The 13,895-nt window shown below is 34.1% G+C and overlaps 1 long non-coding RNA gene across 1 annotated transcript; it reads right to left on the bottom strand.

The window, feature by feature from the left end:
- Window positions 1–5,333: 5,333 nt before the first annotated feature.
- LOC306873821 lies at window positions 5,334–8,254 on the bottom strand. Its single transcript, XR_013784529.1, has 6 exons — window positions 8,200–8,254; window positions 7,287–7,407; window positions 7,031–7,102; window positions 6,853–6,935; window positions 6,450–6,504; window positions 5,334–6,356 (listed from the first exon to the last, which is right to left on the bottom strand). It is a non-coding gene; the product is annotated as an uncharacterized lncRNA (long non-coding RNA).
- Between the last annotated feature and the right edge of the window lie 5,641 nt (window positions 8,255–13,895).

The raw sequence follows: 13,895 nt of genomic DNA, 5'->3' as shown, positions 1-13,895 counted from the left end.
AATTGATAGGTTTTTACTGTAACATTTTTAATGCCTTTTACCGTTAAAATCACTGTCTTTTTTTTTTTAAGATCCCCCAAAATAGAGAGGCAAAAAACAGAACATTACTGCACTTACCAAAAAGTAGTATACTTCAAGTTTATTTTATTAAGTATACTTAAAGTTCAAGTATATTTTTAAGTATACTTTATGTAGTAAGTATACAAATATCAGTGTACTAGTAGTATACTTGTAAGTGTACTATTTCAATACTCCTTGTGACTAAATTGGCCCACTTTCTAGTATATAAAAGTATACTTTTAAGTATACTTTAAGTATAACAGTAGTAAACTTTTAGTACACAACTAGTTATCATCAAAGTTTTTAGCTTTTAGTAAACGTGAACTTATAGGTATACTGACAGTTTACTAATTAAATGTGGGGACATACAGTGGAACGAAATGTCGTGCCTCGCAGGACCACGGTGCTACATAAATACAGACATACAGCAATGAAGTAAAAAAAACACTATAAACCTATACACAACTAACCTACTGACAGATTTAACTATAAGTATACTATATATAAGTATTTACCCTATAAAAAACTAAAAAAAAAAAAAGATAAAAAAATACAAATACTGTACATGTGCAAAGAGAAACATTTTGAGTCAAGCAGCTGGTTGGGGAACAGTCTCAGTAAACTACTTGTTTAGTAGTTTTATACTGAAAGTATACTCGTAAGTTTTCTTTAAGTGAACTTTACATCATACTTTAAGTATACTACTATGTCCCTATTTAGGTATTAATTTGTATATATTTTGTTATATGATATTATATATATATATATATATGAATATATATATATGAATATCTGAACATACAAAACACCAAAAGAAAGAACAGAGTATCTGCTCGTAAACAAAAACATTTTATTCTAGCTTCATGCATTCTTTGTTTTTAACACTTGAATGTGGGTAAGTTTCATAAATAAAAAATAAACAACATTTTGAACAAAAAGCTGAAAAATAGAATATGAATTGGATTCAGAATGATAATCAAAATGTAGATTGAGTCGATCAACACCCCAAAGCTTGACAGTCATTATTACCTCTTCATTGGTGACATTTTATTCCATAACGTTACATAGTTTTGATGCTATTTTATGTCTGATGATTGTGTCAGATAACAAGTGGAAGCATCTGTTGTTTAGGTTTCTTCTTCACTTGTGTTTTTTGCAAATTCTTTACAGAAGATGATTACTAGCGCCCTCTACCATATAACAATGAAAACATGGATTCTGGGAGCACAAGTATAGCTCAAATATATTTAGACTTTTTCTAAGTATAAGTAAAGTATACTTAAATGCCATTTTAAATATATTTATGAGAAGTACATAAAGCCCATTTCTGAGAAGTACATGAAAAGTAGACTATAACTATACTTTCCTATTTTCTTAGTTTAAAAGAAGTATACTAATAGCACACTTGAATAAACTTATTTTTCATAAGGGTGGCAGTACACAAGACACAGTCTCAATTTGGCCTGATTCACTGCTATAAATACTCTCTCTACTTCAGTAAACTTGGCTTCATAAATGTATGCATGACATAGTCTAGTAATAGTCTATTCCATAATGGAGCTAATTGCCTGTTGATTTCTGGAATCACTCCTCAGGACTCCATTCACCTTATTTTTGTCTGTAAAGCTTATTTGGATTTTACAAAAAACACAGTATCCCCACTGTTATTTTAGTGTGAAACTGATTATATGAATATATTTGAGGTTAACTGAATTTAATTAATTGCTATACTTTCACAGTAGAATTTCTTTTGTATCTAACTGCGCTCTCACATAATTCATGCAATGCAGCATGAATAGATAATGCTGTAGACTTTTTCAATTCTTGTTGGTTTTATTTGTGCTAATGAATGCGCTTTTCTTTTAGCAGTTTGTTTTGTTTTGTTTATTCTGTAATGTTGGCTTATGTTGCAAGTGTTGTTTTTATTTGTTGAGTGTGACCATTGTTGCGTTTTGTATTTAGAGTATTGATGTCACATCTTTCAAAGACATCTCTTAGCGGTTGTTTCACTATTGTGAAAGATCCATCCACAAACAGTTATGAATATGAAATAAGTTATTGAGTAATCTTCATGCTTAAATAATGCTAAAATAAAATCTTCATTTTCATGCTAAGAATAGTTTGACTTAAAGTCAGGCAGTTATCTTATTTCATATTCTAGCTTGTCTTCATTTTGTCAAATGTTTTCATTTGTCACACTTGTTACATGACTAGATCAGAAATTTGAATATAAATATACAAGGTCCAAGATCCCAAACAAATGCTACCCACTATAATGGTGACTTCAAAACAGTTATAGTAAACAAATACATTTCTCACAGTGGCACAAAGACAACTTTATAATGTGAATTCACAGTAAAACACTGTAGAAAGTACTTTACTGTGATGTTAGCACCATTCTCCTGTTCGTTCACAGTAATTTGTAAGAAAATGACCCAGCATGCATTGATTTCAGTAAATTTCTGACTACAGTAATTTATTGTAATATAATACTCTTTAATCCTATAAATTCCTGGCACTTTTTTACAGAGCTGGAAAGGAACTTTTTTATTAGATATTTTCATCTATTTATGAAATATTAAAATGTTGGCATAATCCCCAGAAATTCTCTCCCAGAACATAAACATGTATTTTGCCAGAAATTATTGTATCAGCTGATGGAATTCAAGAGTAACACAAAATTAAACATTGCAACAGGTGGTACTGTGCAAAAGCAAATTGACATAAGATTTGAAGGTAAGCTACTGTTTTATTTATTTTGATGCAACTGTTGACACGGCTCAAATATTTATTTAAATTGTCACAAATTACTAAATACATTTGAATGGCTGAAACACAATGTAGCCTATGCCAGAGCATAATACACCAAGTGACACTTGACACTAGGTTTTTTTTTTACACTCTTACCTACTCATATACACACTCTATCCCTCTCACATATGTATTTACCTCTCCCCACAAACATGATATTTTTAATGACACTGATCACAGGACCCTTGCTCAGTATCTTGGTTGAGGAGCCACATCATTTCACTGTCTTGCTGGATAACACACTCACACACACAAACAAACCCACATACATATTTATATAATAGCGATATCTAAGTAATAATGTGCCTGTGTACAGATGAAAACACATAAGCATGCTGAACTGTTGTTTACACATGCACACAAACGACGCACACACTAAAGTTGTTAACGTTTTAAGTCTTCGTAAAGACCAAATATGTTATTTTTTACTTACCAACACAGCAAACTTCTTCTTTTTAGCGGTTTGCAAGCAATTAGACTTATCTTCTTGTCGATGCCTTTTCCTGTTTCAAAATAATAAGTATGTGATGTATTTGGACACAGGCGTGGCTTGTGACGTCACGCTTGGATGTGGGCGGGGTTAGATGTCCACCGCAGGCTTTACGCAGATTTACGCTGCGAACATATTTTGCTTGTTATCAAAAAATAATCCCACTCTGGCTGTTGTTACTGATTCTATTTGGATGTCTACGGGAGGTTAAGTTAGGGCCACAAAAGCACGCATGCGCAGTAATGTTTGTTTATGTTGATGCTGTTGAAACCGTCTATAGGTAATATAAAGATATGTTTTGTGAATTATTATTGCCCACTAACTCTCACTCCCATGAAATTCAGTGTGATATGATATTTTTTGTGTCCCTGTGGAATGTCTAAGAGTGATACTGGCAACCTACCAAATGTCAGCTTTGTAGTGGGTTAAAACAGGCTCTTTGATCAGGATGTAAACACATAGGCTAAGCTCTTTAGGTAAGTACCACCTGTGTAATCTACTGTGGCAGCAAAAGAGTGAGAAGCCTGCATTGTGTTTTTTTGCTTTTATTGTACTGAAGTTCCTTGACCTTAAAATACCACCAACAAATCAGCAGCAGCACATTAGACAAGTTCAGTGTGACTTGATTACATTTAATGTAGATTTGTCAAATTGTGGGTGTCAAATTTGTCAAAAGAAGCAAGATACTTATGTTGGCCAACCCAGTTTCATGTAACATAGCCAGGTGAACATCAGACATGTTTTTATACACGTATTTTAGCCACCTGTATAAATCAAATAAAAATACTTCATATTTTGTTCCCTAAAAAAATGTCATGCAATAAGCGTAGTTGTTTCTCCATGGAAACAACTATGCCTGAGGTGTCAGACTTTTCTTGTAGATGAATCTAGCATTCACAATTTTTATCAGAGCAAAATTTTTCTTTTCAAGAGAATACATTTCTAATCAACTGGGCAGTGTGCAATCACTTAAATAAGAGGTGTGAGTGATTTTACCTTTGTGGTTGTGTGAACATGCACACATATAGCTGTCATTGTGATTAAACTTTAACGAGGGACTTGTGTCTAGAGGCACTAGAGAATATAATATATAGACACGCACAACTATGTCTCATACACCCACTCAGGCCCACTCAAATTTCTGTAACGCATGCAAGTAAAAGCTAATCAAAACCTTAGTCACTCCCAGTCACTGTCCATGTTGTGAATAATACAATTTGAAAAATGGCATTCATTACTAAATTAGACAGTTCTGCTCTGCTACATTGCATCTCATTGACTGCTGGGGGGAAGGATGGTTTCTAGGGGGCTGCTGTAGCAGACTTAACTATCTGCCTCTGAAAACGAAGCTGCTCATTCATTCTGCATTTTCAGCTAAGGTGTCTGATATGGTGGATACAGATACTGCAGGTAAATATCCGAGCATGGGGATATTAGTAAGTGATAGGCCCCATGATAAAAAAGACCCACAGAGTTACCTACATCTAACAGAATACTAATCTCAGAATCGTGTGAAGAGCTTTATTTGGTATTCCTGTTGGAGTGTTATAGTACACAGTAAATTTTGCAGTGTTAAATGAACTCTATTAGAGTTAAATTTAACACTCAGCCCGAGTGTATTTGGTCCCACTCAGAATTGGTGATAAATTGACTCTCGCCATAGTGTTAAATTTTCAGAGTTAAATCAACTCTATTTTGAGTAAAAAATTAACACTGCTCAACACTGAATAGTGTTACCAGAGTTTAACACTAGGGAAAATTAACTCTGTTCTGTGTTACCAGAGTTTAACACTAGGGAAAATTAACTCTGTTCTGTGTTACCAGAGTTTAACTCTGCAGGAAAATGTACTCTAATTAGTGTTAATATTTCACTTATGTAGAATTAATTTACATTTATAATAGTGAAAAATTCTCTAATTTTAAATCCCATCTGGTGTTTTACAAACACAACAAAACACAAGATCAACGACGTCAGATTTAAAACATTTATTACAATGCTGTCATGCTCAAGAAACAATTACACTCACAAAAATACATCACATCTGCATTAAATGACAATACATCACTATATTCAGTACAGAAGCTGTTGAACCACCTAGCTAAGCAGCCTTGCTCTAACCTCAGCAATACAAGGACCTTCACTTTGCCAACATCTGTTGAACACAGTGGTCTGAATGAAAGTGTACATCTTGTGTAGAATAGTGTTATAAGTGGTGCCAAAAACAAAGTGTGCCTTAATGAGAATTCTAATTTTTGGTGAACAAACTCATGTCATACCAAACCTATACGACTTTTGTTCATTTTCTGAACACAAATGAAGATATTTGTAATAAATCTGGCAGACTTCTATCCTACATCTTTCAAGGCCCAGAAAGGTGTTAAAGACATCATTAAATTAATCAGTGAGACTCTGGTGATTTAACTTTTATTAACGTTTTATTAAGCAACATGAGTGCTTTCTTTGCACGAAGGAAAAAAAATATATAAAAATTTACCACTTTATGAAAATATTAATCCCTGACAAGCGTACACAAGAGCACGACAGTTGAGTGTTTTGTTTGAAATGAAAGCAGACATTTTGTGAATGCATGCATAAAATTAAGGTTAAACCAGTGGAGTCACATTGATTACTTTAATGATGTCATTACTACCTTTCTGGGCCTTGAATGTGCTAGCTGCGTGGACTCTCAATGTAAGGACAGAAATCTCTCAGATTTCATTAAAATATCTTCATTGGTGTTTTGAAGATGAAAGAAAGTCTTACAGGTTTGGAACGACATGAGGGTGAGTAAATGATGACAGTTTTCATTTTTGGGCAAATTAACCCCATTAAACAGTTTGTCAAAGGCATCAAGAGAAGAGATTGACTTGCATGGAATGGCATGCTGATCAAAACTGAGGCACTGGTGAACTGAATAATTCTTTCCTGAGCCAGGAGACAGGGCTGAGCACTTCCAGCGATGTCTTGAATATGCTCCTCAATGCTTGTTCCACTCTGAAAAAAAAGCAAATTGCAGAGGACCATCACTGATGTGTTAAAAAAAAAAAATACAAAAAATAATAACAAAAATAATAATTAAAAACAAACCTTTTAGAAGATATCCCTACTTGACACGTAGACACCTTTCCTTGTCTCTTCTGGCCTTGACAAGACACAAACAACAAAGCATTTTAAGATCATCAACAATGCTTAAAGAATACTATACGAAGTCAAAGCAACTCAATGGCTACAAAACTGCTGTGAAAAGTGGCACAATGAGAATTCTCTTTTCATTTTGTATCTTCAAATTATATTCCTCGTTCTTTAGAAATGCCTCTCTGTATAGTTATGATTCCGGTGCTTCTTAGAAAGACAAAAATACAGAAAGAGGAGGAGAAAGTGTTTTAAAATCCAAGAGAAAAATACACCACCTGTATTATGGGCATGTGATCAAAACATTTAATAGTTGTCAACAATGTATTAAAACTAAGACAAAAACAGTGATACTTACGTAGCCATTTTTGAAGAAGGTACAGGAACAAAGGCCCAATTCCTCTGGCACAGTTTTCGTTCACCTTCCTTGGTGGTGATGCACTGCAAAAATTATTATTTTTAAATATAAAAATTATATATATATATATATATATATCATATCGTTATCATATATGCACAGTTATATGAAATATTACCTATTATTTTCTTTAATGTCAGCTGTCAGAATACTGACACTTTCTTTTTTCATCGAGAATCGATCAGGCCAGCTTATTAAAAAAAAAAAGCAAAGCAAAAACATAAATATGGTATATAAACAAAAGTACTACTTCAAATAATACTTAATTTTAAATACTTTTACCTTATAGAGATCAAATTAATGTTGTGTTTTTAAGTAGATTTATGAGTTTAACAGTCCCCCAAATGCATAAGTAATAAAAACTTCTTGCCCACCTTTCAGCTCCATCATCTAATCTCATTCCTTTACTGGAGGACCTTTCTTCAATAATGAGTGTGTCCTGGAGTCAAAGGATGAAGACAGGGACTGAGTTGACTGCACAAGAGAAGCTTGTTACTTAAAAACAGGAGAAAGATAATACATTAGTTCTGCAATATGTGCTATGTCAAGCCAATAACAGTCACTCTTTATAAACAAGCAACATTTTAAAATGCGTTAACGTTACTTGTAATTACATGATCAGGCCAACTAACTGTGCATGTCTAATAACAAAATATAATAAATAACGAAAAACAAAGACGCGTCTGTTTTTAAATGAGACGTTCCGCCTGCCCCATAATTGACTTCTTCGTCGCGAGCATTGAGCGGAGTTACCGCTAATCCCACAGCGCCATCTACGCGGCTTCAGTAAAGATGCAATGGCGGCGTTCGACTAATTTGTCTTCACAGTACTTAATTAATGCCGTTGGACACATTTAGTCTTTCGTGAGCTGAACAGTGAGAGGAGTATAAACGGAGGTCGGAGCCATATCTAAATGGGCCCTACCTAGAATATTTCGATCGTCCAATACATAAAAATGAGTCCACTTAATGTATTTACATACATTGTGACGTTACATAATTGAACGTTTAAAAAACAAATGAAGCGGGTACACCAAAGCTAAATACATCTGACAAACTAATTAAGTAAGATTACTGACATCATTTAAACTTTATCATTAACGTTACCACATTGAGATGAAAAAGCACATTTCTCCAACATAGACTTGCCTATTCGATATTTCCGAGTTAAAATCAATCAAATTACACAAAGTTAAAAAATAACTACAACTTATGCATTAATAGTAGCACAATTATTAACCTCAAATATTAAACTTATGTTTTAACAAATGAATTAAAAGAGCTTACATTTTGGCGCAAGGCAGAAGAAAATGGCGACGAGACAACTTGTGCTGTGGTCTTCAGGGTAGATTGAGGGGCGGAGCTTAACAGAGTAAAGTTAACAATGCAGAATTCAACTCTGATCATTTTCACCGACACTAGAGGGCATTTTTCACTATTTGTTGTTAAATTAACTCCTTAAGAGTAAATGGAGAGTAACACTGCTTAATTAACACTGACGATTTTACTGTGTACTGCTTCAGATTCAGGGAGGGAACAGTTTCAGTTGAACAGTGTCATTTCTGACACTACACACTGAAGATCAGGGCCTCCAAAATCTCTACATGAAGGTCTCTTGGGGATCAATTTAAATGGGCTGTATATGTGAGCCAACAGCAATGAAAAAGTTTAATAAAAGCTGTGGTGGTGACCAGTAGTAGCCATATAAATGAGTCAGTGACTGGAACACAACCATTGTAAATCATTAGATGTGTATAATCAATACTTTTTGCCTTATGTGCGTGCCTGTAAAATGTAAAATATGTATAAATGCAAAGCAGTGTATTCATTTTGACGTTTCATGATCTGGCACTGCTCAGTCTCAAAAACACAGAATGTCCCCAGAGCAAGATAGAAGGATATCAGCTAATTTTTCCATCTGAAATGTATTATGAAAGAATGACGCAGATGGGACCTCGCCAGATTCCCATCTGACCCCAGGATCACTACTCAGAGCAGAGAAAAGTGAACTCCTTATTAAAACTCTTAAATCATCTGAGATCATTACAGAAGGGTTTTTTTTTTCAGCATGACTTCTAGGTCTATAATTGTGTCAACTATTTTTATATTACAATTACACTCTTTTACTATTTCTAACAAATATCTTCTGTGATGTCTGTGAAATAAATGTCCATGAGCTGGTAACAGAATAAAGCAGGCAAATAAACTATTGATATTGAAATGTCGGCGACATAATTGGCGAGATATCTTGTTTGACTCAGGCTGAGAACTCAAATTTGTCCCCACAGGTCACTCCTTGACAATCAGCCTACCATCTGCCCCCTCATTAGGATGTACTGTCACCTCCATAAGGAACTGATTCATGCACTCCACTGCACTAGAATATAATGGAAAAACATTTTAAGAGTCCAAATAGAACACACACTTGTCCTTTTGTTCATATCATTCTTTGTGTCAGCTCTTATAGATTATGATGCTGTATGATGGTCTATAGCACATTAGTATATTTTTGGGGTTACACTTTATTTTGACAGTCCACTTTAGACATTCTACTAACTATAAGTAACTTTGTAACTACATGTCAACTAATTCTCTTTAATTTGCAACTACATGTCTACTAACTCTCAGTAGGTTAGGTTTAGGGTTAGTAGAATAAGTTGACATATACTTGCAAAGTTTCTAATACTCAGTATGTTGTATGTTGTGGATCCATCAAAATAAAGTGTTAGAAGATATTAAGCAGACAGTCTACTAATACTCTAATTACTGCTAGTTGACATGTAGTTGCAAAGTTACTGTTAGTAGAATGTCTAAAATGGACTATCGCTACATTGTATAACACTAATAAAGTGTTACCTATTTTTGTTACTAATTGCAAGCCAGTTTAGATAGATATAAGTGGATTGTTATAGTCTCAGTTACAAAACATCATATGAAAGTATACAGTATTGTCAAAATTACAACACAGTTTGGTAACGCCTCAAAAAAGAGTTCAGTTTGTTAAAAATATACTTAAAGGGATAGTTCACTCAAAAATGAAACTTCTGTTATCATTCACCTCAAGCTGTTTTAAATCTGTATGAGTTTCTTTCTTCTACTGAACACAAAAGAGTATAATTTGAAGAATGTTGGTCCCCATTGACTTTTATATAATTATTATTATTATTATTATTATTTTCGAACTATGGAAGTCAACGGAAACCAGCAACTGTTTAGTTACCCAACCCACATTCTTCAAAATATGTTATTTTATTTTCATAGAAGAAAAAATTCATAGAAGTTTGGAATGATATGAGGGTAAATAATGAACTATCCCATTAATTATAACAATAACTAACAATCAACAATACTTTTACAGCATTTATTAAACATGTTTCCTGGGCACACTTATTGTACACTTAGAACTGCAGGACTGAATGAAAAACAAATATCAGCTACTTAGTAATTTAATCAAGAGTCAGGCCTAATCAGAGGTCGTTAACACACTGCATGAAATAATTTCACTCATCTAAATCCCTGTAAAATGTCTCCATTGCGGTTGCCATAGTGAGAGGACTTCTAGTGCAGACAGTACATTGTTGTGTTTTGTTCATTCAAAACGACCATTTCCCATCCCTCCCACAACGCTTATTTCTTCACAAATATGTGAAAATGTACTGAATACAATGAATGGGCATCAAAGAATGCATAAACAACTATTCACTTTTTAAATGAATAACTGAAGAAGGACAATTCATGATGGGTCACCGGGAGATACATTTGCTCTGTTTGCTCACATTCTCTACAATAGGGGTTTTTTGTCAGCCGAACCCCTTTGACACAAATTATTTACTTAAAGTACCCCCTGATATTTTAAGTAAATATTTCAATAATTTAATGCCACATTTGCATGCTTAATTTTAAAAACATCTATTTTGATCAGTTTTAAATTTCAGCAATATTTATATAGCTATTGTTATTATTGCATTCGGAAAATTATAAAAATTCATATTACTTTAATTTACAATGTAAAAAAAAAAAAAAATGTTTTGTTTAAATACAGGGTTTTCCAAAAAGAGTTATTTATACATTTAAGATTTTACATTTACATTAAAATTGTATAAACCTGTAACATGTATTTGTAAAAACGTTTTAATTACACTCGTAGGCACACCCTGTAGCAACTCACGAATCCCACTTTGGGAAACCCTGCTCTACAATAAAAGGACAGAAACCCATGATAGACTTACTCTCAGCATTTCTCAATTTACAAAAAAATTATTAATTTTTTTATTTAAAAAAAAATATTAATCTGAACTCAAAACTGTAGCTTCATTTTCATATGTTGCGTCCTTGATATTAATCAACACTGGAGACATTAAAATTTTTGGTTGAGACTTTGTTGCACACAAATAATATATATATATATATATATATATATATATATATATATATATATATATATATATATATATATATATATATATATATATATATATATATATATTCCTGTAAGTTCCAGTCTGAAAATTAATTAGATTAGCTTGTTCTCAGAGCTATTTCATCTACAATGTACAACATATTTACAGCATACTTTCTGATTGAAGACATAATTAAGGAGAGGCTGCCTCCAGAATAGCACAGTGACGTCATGAAACCCACCCACATGTGCGAAATCAGAGGGAAGAAAAACTTGAGCCAAGATGCTTTCTATACACTGATGAACTCAAAGTGTTTTCCTCTTGCCTTCAAACACACACACCAGGCACACAAAGATCTAGCAATCATTGGCAATCTTTACCACAGCATATGGATAAGTCATACAAGCCGAAGAGTTGTTAGGACAAACCCTCGTTTGTCTCACCACAAGTTCAGAAACACTGTGTGGGAGCAGCGAATGAAAGTAAAAACTGCAATTCATATATACATTTTTTATTATTAATTTTTAATATTAATTTTATTATTCAATATTCTTTTTACCTCAAGTTTTCTATACTTCACATAGGCCTATATGCTGTCAGAGAAAAAAAACGTTTGCCTTGAAAAGACTTTTATTCAGGAGGTATTCTGGCCATTAGTACTGAGCCATAATTAGCTAAACAGGCTTCCGGCAATGCCATTTGTAAAGCCTTGGCTGACTAGTAGCATAAAACAGTGGTTTTATGATATATATATATATATATATATATATATATATATATATATATATATATACAGTGCTTTCCAAAAGTATTGGAACAGTAAAGACAAAATTGCTCTGTTGGCTGTGGAGTCAAGACATTTACAAATTTGATTAAAAGATGAATATGAGACAAAACTACAGAATGTCACATTTTATTATTGGGTGATTCAGCAAATAGATGTTTTACCAGCTAAGAAGTTCAGCACTTTTAGAGTTTCATCCCTCTATCTGATGTGAGCATAAGTATTGGAACAGTTGCCTCACAGGTCTTTCTAAGTGATCAGCTGTGTCCTGTTGCATTAATTCTTCAGATATTAAAAGCAGGGAATGTGTCGTATCAGTTATATCCATTACTTCTGCATTCTGAATCTTGCATTCGATGATGACACACCAGGATGAAGATGAGGGAGCTGACTGTGAGAGAAAAGCAAGCAATTTGGATGCTAAAAGAAAAGAGGAAGTCAGTTAGAGCTCTAGCAAAAACAAAGGGCATGGAGAAATCAAGAGTTTGGAAACCACCAGCGACACCAGCAACCAACAACGACCTGATCGGCTGAGAAAACAACAGTAGTTGATGACAGACAAATCATAAAAGCTGTGAAAATGAACCCTAAAAGACGTGTCTGTAAAATCACCAACAACTTCTAGAAAGCTGGGGTGACGCTCTGACAGTCTACTGTCCTCAGGAGACTTTGACACAGAATTACAGACGCTACAGAGCAAGATGCAAACCTCTGACCAGCACCAAAAATAGAAAGGCAAGATTAGAGTTTGCAATAAAGCACACAGGTGAGCCAGAAGAGTTTTGGAACTGTGTTTATGGACCGATGAGACAAAGATGAACCTTTATCTAAGTGATGGGAAAGCAAAAAAAGGAACTGCAATGATCCCAAGCATCCAGCCTCATTTGTAAAGCGTGGAGGTGGTGTCGTGGCATGGGCATGCATGGCTGCCTCTGGAACAGGCCCTCTCAACTTTACTGACGACTTAATGTATGATGACAGTAGCAGAATGAATTTGAAAGGGTACAAAACCATCTTGCCTACCAATATTCAAGAAAATGCCACCAGATTCATTGGGAAGTGCTTCATATTGCATCAGGACAATGACCCAAAACACCCTGCCAGTTCAATCAAGGAATTTATAAGGGCAAAGAAATGGAAAGTCTTAGATTGCCCAAGTCCATCTCCAGATTTAAATCTGATTGAACATGAATTTCACCAGCTGGAGAGGAGAGCAAAGGCAGAAACTCTCCAAAACAAGCAACAATTGGATTTGGCTGCATTAAAGGCTGGGAAAAGCATTTCAAAGGATGAGACCAAGAGTCTGGTGATGTCTATGGGTCACAGACTCACTGCTGTGATTGTGAGCAAGGGATCTGCAACTAAATAATAGGTTTTAATCTTTTATATCTGCCTTATGTTCAACTGTCCCAATACTTATGCTCACATCAATGAGTGGGATGAACTCTAAAAGTGCTGTTCTTTTTATTTGGTAATCATTCATATATTAGTGTGTGTGTGTGTGTGTGTGTGTGTGTGTGTGTACATAAATAAAACTGCAAATGTAGATTCCTCTTCAGCCATAGCTTTGATTTGTGCAACTTACAAAATAGTGACCCTTTAAGCTGATTTTGAAGTATGATAACACTTTAAGCTGTGATTAACTGCTGTCCTGTGCATCATTACCATAATAATTTGATCAGTTACGAAAAAGCATACTGCCAACCAACAGAATCAACTACTCTTCTGCTATGTAATGATCTCACTTAACCCTCTGTTTTAGCATGACATTTCAGCATGATTACTGTACAACGGTTCAT

The sequence above is a fragment of the Barbus barbus genome (assembly GCF_936440315.1).
Source record: "Barbus barbus genome assembly, chromosome: 8".
NCBI classification, from domain to species: domain Eukaryota; kingdom Metazoa; phylum Chordata; class Actinopteri; order Cypriniformes; family Cyprinidae; genus Barbus; species Barbus barbus.
Note: the sequence above shows the minus strand (reverse complement) of the source record. Positions and strands in the feature narration are given on the sequence as shown.